Below are 8367 nucleotides of genomic sequence, written 5' to 3' on the forward strand. Positions count from 1 at the left end.
TCAGATTGTGACTGTAATCTCAATAATAATAATATATAAAAAAAAAAAAAAACAGCTCCTAGCCCCCTCATTTTACTGAAATGGGTCAAACATATTTAGACTTACCGTTAATACAGATATAACTAGTAGGGCTTTTTTTTTTCTTCTTTTTTTTCTATACATTGCATATAAAACGTGAAGACAGAAATTAAAACAGTATAAAGTAGTTCTTGAACCAATAACAGGCAAATAATTAGGCTGGTTAGGAGAATGTTACAGTTTAAGCAATAATGGAAGGCAGTAGTACCCCATCAATATCCCACTTCGAAGATTCACCACTAGAAGCTATACATCTGTATTGTTGATTAAAAAGGCAAACGAATATAAAAATATTATCATTGTCATTTCACCCATAATTTGGCCGCTGATTTTAATGATTTCAGGATCAGTTTGATTATTCATAAAATTGATACCAAGAGCCCACCACTAACCCTATCACACTTACATAACAGTATAAGGTTTTCTGTACTTTGTGTCTATCCCTTAGAAATGTAAAATCCTCTCCACGGAAAAATCATTCTGCGAAGCCTAATTCTGTATGCATTGTGGGACAGTTCATGGAAGTTGAGAAAAGTGAGTGCTTTAAAACAAAAAATTTCCTATATACTAGTGCTCTACTTCCATTGATCACGAGAACAACTTGTACTCCTAATTTGGGACATTGACATAAAGGTCATTCATACAACACTACCTAGCGCTACAAGCTTTCTTTGATAAATAAATTTAAATATATGTAAGTAGATAGACAGAATGGACATTCTGAAAGATCCAGTTAATAACACAAAGTTAGGTACATATGAACAATTGGTTCCTTTTTTGTTTTCCTCCATTTCCTTGTAAGTTGGTACTAATGTTTCCTATATTTCCTTCTTTATTAATTAACATAAAACATTAACCCTTCAATCTTGGTGCACAACTCAAAAAAGCTGATCAGTAGTATATATATTACTTTTCTTAAATCAATTAATTGACGCCTTTCAGTGCAGAATCAAGCAGAGTCAAAAGTTTGTGCAGGCTGAACCACTCAAGGCCACTAATATTTTTGAGGCGAAAGCGAAAGGGTGGAACACATGCTAGCTAGAGTTAGTAGATTCTATTTCTGCTTGTTTATTCAATTCAAGAACTGAAGGGACTCGTGTGTGTATGCGGCGAGAGAGAGTTGCGTTAGATTGTTTGCATGTGGGAAAGATAAGGAAAATAAATTTGATGCATGATGAATGAGGAACCCACACTCTTGATGGATCAGATTCTCGGGGAATTCAAAAGGGAACACAATGGATGGAGCAGATGCAATTTCCTTTCCCATTTTGAGAGGTTCTCTACTTAGTGTGTGAATAATTAAAAGGTTCGATGGGAACACGTGGCTGAATGAATGAATTGTTATTAATGTTATTGCATGTAGGTCAGCGTTGGTTGGACCTGTCTTCTCTACTTCCCTTTCTTAGTTGTTCCCATGCTGTCATTTTAAAATCACATAGTTTTAAATTGAATTACAAAATTAAATATTAACATAAACTAATTCAACAATAGGGGATAGCCGAAGAAAGGACAATACAAAAGCCAATTTCATGAGGGTTTGGATCCAAATTCCTGTATTTGGATTTTATTTAGCTGACAGGAATTTGATTCTTCCTTTCCAAATGATCTAACGTAGATTTCTTTGAAACAACTTTTTTCTTAAAGCACTGATGAAAATTTTATCTCTCTTTGGGGTTGGAGCAGGAACAAAACTTCTATATATAGATTACCCAGTATTTCTAATGCTACAATGATTTGTTAGCAGGGGAGGGTCAAAAATACCACTAGACACTAGTTGTGATTGATAAAATGGTGGGAAAGTTCAATCTGATATTAAGAAAGTGATATCTCAATATTGCTCACACAAATTTGTATTCGATATCTAAATCTATACTAGCTGTATACATACAAAAATGTTTTTTAAAAAGAAAATTGACACGTGACTTTTCTAGGAATAATATAAAATAAATTGTTTTGAAATAAAAAAATACATGTAATATTCTCAAAATAAATTGATTTGATTGAAATATTTATTTATTATGTAATTATAATAAAGTTACGATTAAGTTACTTGATTCACAAATGTAGTTACATTACTATTTTTAAACGTGATTAATATGAATATAAATTATTAAGGTAATTTATTTTCTCTTAAAAAAGGTAATTTATTTTGATATACACGAAAAAAAAATTGACCGCACTAAAAAAGCATGAATTTAATTTATTGCATGATAATTATATATTTATATTAATGAACACATAATTAAAATAATTATAATAATTACTAGATATTTGCAATTATTTAGTTTTCACTATGATTACGTGTTAACTAAAATAATTTTAAAAAATAAAGATATTTGATAGAATAGTTAATAAAAAAATCTTAATATATTAATTTGCATTTTGATTGATAGTATGTACTATGTAGCAAATTAAAATCTTTTATTTAAATAAACAATTAAAAAATCTAAAAACAAGAGAAATGTAGTATGCAACAAGCTACACGGTCTAAATTGAGTTTAATATGGTGATTTAATTTTTATATAATGAATACTATAAAGTTTAACGTAATCAAAGCCTAATTAGTTGTGAAATGATCATTTGTTAATCCTGATATGTAATTTATTAATTAGTTATTCTAAGTACCAAAAAGAATAAATAATGTTAATATCATATATTAGTAAAAAAAAAAAGAGAGTATATTTTCAAGTATTTTAAAATACATATAAAACTTGAAAAAAATAATACATTTAATTGATGAGTAAGATAACAATTATAAATGAAAAAATTGTAAGAAAAGAGAACATAAATGATCATTTTTTTAGTATAAGTTGGCATGAGTTTCTCTTCACAATAACTAATAATAAAAAGAATTATACTTTTAGTCCATAATTAAAATAAATAAAAAATAATTTTTAATTAACATAAAAAATTAAAAATATTTATATATTTAAAATATTTTATAAAAATATTCATTTATAAATATTATTTATTCGTGCATAACATGGATCGATATCATACACTCTAGTTATATATCCAGAAAGTTGAGAAGTTCTCCCCAAATTCAGTTTAATGGAGGAAAGTCACAATTGATCTTATTTAAAAAGTTTTAATTAGTTCCACTATGTTGGTGATCGGTTGCATATATTGCATGAATCTCTCGTTAAGATTTAAGAACAGCATCATCTCTCACCCTTTAGCGGTGCTCTGAAGTCTAATCAGTTTGTAGTGAGTGTCTTCTATGTAAGAAATGCGCTAATTAAGGTTAGAAAGAAGCCATGTTCGTACCAAGCAGTTGCGACATTCATCAACATTACACGCGCGTACGACAAACATGAAAGCCATCCATACTACGTACTCCTGTCACATTATAACAAAAAGATATATATATATATATATATATATATATATATAATATATATATATATATATATATATATATATATATATATATATATATATATATATATAATTACCCAACTATATAATTTAGTCGTAAACATAACATATATTGAATTTGTGGGATAGAATCGAGTTTAATTTTCATATAATACACTTTTGGATGAGAAATAATTTTTTTTAAATGTAATTAAATTCCGACGAAAAATTAATCACATAACTAATCTAAAAAATTAAAATTTGTTGGAATACTTTTGAATACCAATGGAAGCCTAAGATCTTACTTGCATTTCATACCAAATAAAAAAATGTGTGTAGTATTAGATAGGAAGGCAGTTATGGCATTTTAGTTGGTGTTTGACTAGCTAGTGTCGTCCCTTATTCTTACGGATGAACTTGAAAGAGACAAAGTAAGCTTTGGGAAACGTGGTGAGTGGAGGAGTTTATTCTTGGAATATACCCCTCAAGGCTCAAATTTATCTGCATTCATTCTTGCAGTTTCATAGGTATAATGATTTCCAGATTGATTCATTTGGGTTTCCCTAAAACATCACTACTAAAAGTCAACTTTGATCAGGACCTTCAAAGTGTGTTCTGTGCCATTAAAATCATATAGTGGCGAAGGCACTGAGGACAGAAAACCTATCTCCTAAGGTATTTTTTTAAAGTGGCTAGGGTTTATATGTTGGCATTGCATGTGGGCTAACATTTTACTTACAAAAAAAGAAACATGTTAATTAATGCAAATGAAATTGAGGTCAAAATTAAATGACGCATTTACGGGTACAAAAAGGAAAATGGGTGGAAGTGTTTGTTGACCATATTTTAGCCTTAACATAATCATATTGCTTTTTTTTTCTCATTGGGATCAGTCGTGACGGTTTGTTGTTTTAATCAGGATAATAATATCTATTATCGAGCAATTGTAATATTTAATTATATCAATTTTCACTTTATGGATTAATATATAGCACTTTTGACCATATTTCATCATTTTCATTTGAGAGAATCATTTTTCCTTTCAATAATTTGCTGTCAGAAATGAGCCTAAGGATGAATGATAATTCGGGTATTTGACCATTTTAATATTATTAAACAAATTATTTACCAAAAAAATATATTAAAAAAACTATTTGGACAACTTATAAGAGAATTGAAACATAAACTAATCCCACCATTTTATTATAATTATCGTGTTAGATTACTTTACACAAACAAATAATAATAATAAATAGAGTATAATTTCACCAAATTAAATTTATATTATTATTAATTGATCTATAAATTTTGTTTATTGATCATTAATATTATAAGATATGTAAGTGGAAAAAACTAATGTTATATCAAAAAATTAAAATGATAATTTTTTGAAATATTTTTTTTTTACATGAGAGTTATAATGAGACGAAGAAATTATATGAAATTAATTTTTATATATACTAAATTATTAGTATAAAATATAATGACAGTAATAAAATGGTTAAATTCTTATTAATTTTTTCTTTCTATTTTAAGTTTTTAACTAGAAGAATGCAGCCAAAGAGTCTACTCCATAAACCATTTGAATGAAGGGGAAAGGACTAAGAAGCTAGCTAGCGAATAACGACAACGAGGATTTTGACTATAAACATGGTTGATTGAGAATTCCAAGCACGTGGAATTGAATCTAGCCAAAAAATAAAAGGTGAAAACAAAGTGTGACGATAATATACAAGATTACAAGCGTTTAAGAAACAATCTCTTAAGGACTATGGGTTAATGAATCAAAATCAACAATAAAAAAACTACAGTACTAAATTAAGTACGTAGTATAATGACTTCTAATTAATTGTCAGTATATTTTTTTATATTAACCATGAAAATTAAACTCACTTTTTATTGTATCATATCATAAATTTCAAAATATCTTTAATGTCATTTATAATTAAAAAATAATATTGCATCAACTTCAAAATCTCATTCATTACAAATTATCATATCCAGTATAATCAGTTGTTAATATTTATGATAAAATTATCTTATAAATAATATCAAAGTTAATTTCTAATTAGATAATAGTATAAAACTTTTATATCAACAATGTATACATGCATATTCAATTGTAAAAAAAAAAAATACTTACTATTAAATTCGTAATAAATAATTATTCAAAAAAGGAAATTAATGGACCAGATGTGTTTGACTTGATGTTTAAACAGTCAAATTGAAGTTTGGCTTTCATTGAAAGATGTACATGCTTATATGACAAATATTGTTTTTGAATTGAGTTAAATGTGATTTTCACATACTGTGATTAAGTTCAAAACTACTTTCGCTTACTTTTTGGTTGAATGTAGAAAAATTCAAACATAAATAAAATTACATGCATTAAACTCAATTCTAACTAAGCTTAAAAGTTCACAAAATTAAATTCAACCAAATTATACTTTTTAAACTATAATCCAAACATACACTAATTTGTGTATAAAAAACGGACTTTGTTACGCGTGACGGCCATACAAATTTGAATAAATGACAGCGACTGATAATTGTTTTCCAAATTTAACGATAAGGATTAAGGAAGCTGAATCTGGGCCGTCAATGGTTTAAATGGGCTAGGCCCAATTCAAAAAGTTCTTTTTTATTTATCATTTATTTATTTATTTTTGCTTAACTGGGGCCGAAGGCCGACGAGACAAAATATCAATTTTTATTAAAAACAAGTTCGTGAAACAATATTATTTATTTATTGATTTACTTTAAAGCTATAATAAGCAAACTCATTGGTAAAATATTTATTTTTTTACCAAATTTAACCTTCGAAATTAAAAATCAATATGTCGGAGTTTTTGTTAATGAATAGTATCTTCTTAAAGAAAACCTGCACCTGAGTCCAACATACATAAATTTGAAAAAAATGGACAAGGTACATGATTGTTAAGCTCGAAAGACCGATGTCTAATTGTCTATTAACAAATCTTATGAGACAGGATCAAAATCGTGTCATTAATCCATTTTAGACAAATTAATTTTTTTTTTCTAGACTAAATAAAATAGCGAACCTTAACAATGAAATGAATGGTTAATGCGAAAACTAAACCTTGGTTATGACGGGAGGAAAAAGGTTTTCTCATAACATTTTTAGGTTGGCCAATTTCTTGATTACCATGCATACTTTTAGCTTGGTGAAATATGTAATTAACTACAAACTGAGTAATCTGCTTATTGCTTCTTATGATGTTGATTCTGTAGGAACAGACCCTCTCCTTTGAATTTGAGGTATTGTTACTTTCTAGTTTCCTAGTGCTTAAATAGGAAGTTGATCTAGAAACAATAAAGCTGGTAGTTGTTCTGTATCTTTCTGCTTCTGCATGTTGTTGTGGAATTTGGAGGTAGTACTTGGGAGTTTATTGTTAACCATTATTTAATTTGATACTATGACAGACTGAAGAGAAGTTCTTAAAAATCAGCGAATCTCCAGGTAAATGACAACAACTGTGTGCTTTATAAAAAAACTGCTTCCTTTGATGAAATCTTATTTTCTCTACGTGTCTTAGTTCCTATCTCAGTGATCTTATGTTTGTTCTGTTTTTTTTTTTTTTGTCTTAATGCTTGCAGTGAGATCAGCATAGTTCATTGCTCGGGAAAATGGATTGTTGCTACTACAATTATGACAAAATGGAAAAGATAGTAGAATTTGCAGAACATAAAGATTATATTAGGAGTTTGGCTGCTCATCCTGTCCTTCCATATGTAATATGAGCTTCAGATGATCAAGTTCTAAAATTGTGGAATTGGAAGAAAGGTTGGTCTTGTTATAAGAACTTTGAAGGGCACTCACATTATGTGATGCAAGTGACATTCAACCCTGAGGATCCATCAACTTTTGCTAGTGCATCCCTTGATGGAACCTTGAAGATATGAATATGATAGTATCTTATAACTGCAAATCTTAATTGACAAACATTTTGCTTTAATTTTCTCTTTTTGTAGATTTGGAGTCTTTATTCATCAGCTCCAAACTTTACCCTAGACGGACGCCAGAAAGGAGTGAATTGTGTTGATTACTTCATAACCAATGACAAACAATATCTTTTAAGTTGTTCTGATGATTACACTGCCAATGTTTGCATATCAATATATAATTACTCTTTAGTCTTATCTGTTTTTCAGTCTTTTGAGTTCATTTTTTTTTTCTCTCCTTTTATTTTGGCATCAATACTATAAATGAAAATTTACACCCAGCAGGTTCTCATTCAAAACTACATTTACTGCTTGTACACATTAACTTGCAGGCTTCAAAACGCGTTGAACTTTGGTCTCGAGAGAGTATGGAGTATTGGATACAAGAAAGGATCATCTCAGTAATTTATCTGAAACTTCCTTTGACTGCCGAAAAAAAAATGCACTTGCTATAATTTCTAACGAACTGTCATCACATCGCTGCTTTCTGCAGGCTTGCTTTTGGTTGTGACCAAGGATTCTTGGTTAAGGTGAATCTCCTGGCTGCCAAATGAAACAAAAATACCTTAATTAGTTGATAATTAAAATAAAAACTATTTCCGACTTTGAAGTAGTAAATAGTTTACAATTTCTAAAAAACTAATTTAAAAAAAATTAAAAATACTTAAGAGTTCAAAGTCATATTAAAGAAATTAAAGTCGGAAACTTTTTTCGACTTTAATGGAAAAGAAAAAAGAAATAAAAGTAGCCTTCAATTCAAAATAGATAGACTATTCTATGACTTATCCCTTTTTAGGTATTAATTTAAATTTTATTATCATTTGATAATTTTGAAGAAAAAAATACCCCTTATCGTCATTTTGCCGGCTACCAGAGGTTGGCTTATTGAAGTCTTCCTTCTGAAAGTCTGAAAAAAGAGTTAGTTGATAATTTGTATATATATCATGTCAAAATTACAATTGTTATCTT

General features: G+C 28.5%; 1 pseudogene; it reads left to right on the forward strand.

Annotated features, from left to right (window-relative positions):
* Window positions 1-6352: 6352 nt before the first annotated feature.
* On the forward strand, window positions 6353-8257 carry LOC112998736 (coatomer subunit beta'-1-like; annotated as a pseudogene).
* The last annotated feature ends 110 nt before the right edge of the window (window positions 8258-8367 follow it).

Source organism: Glycine max, chromosome 13 (genome assembly GCF_000004515.6).
Source record: "Glycine max cultivar Williams 82 chromosome 13, Glycine_max_v4.0, whole genome shotgun sequence".
In the NCBI taxonomy this organism is placed as follows: domain Eukaryota; kingdom Viridiplantae; phylum Streptophyta; class Magnoliopsida; order Fabales; family Fabaceae; genus Glycine; species Glycine max.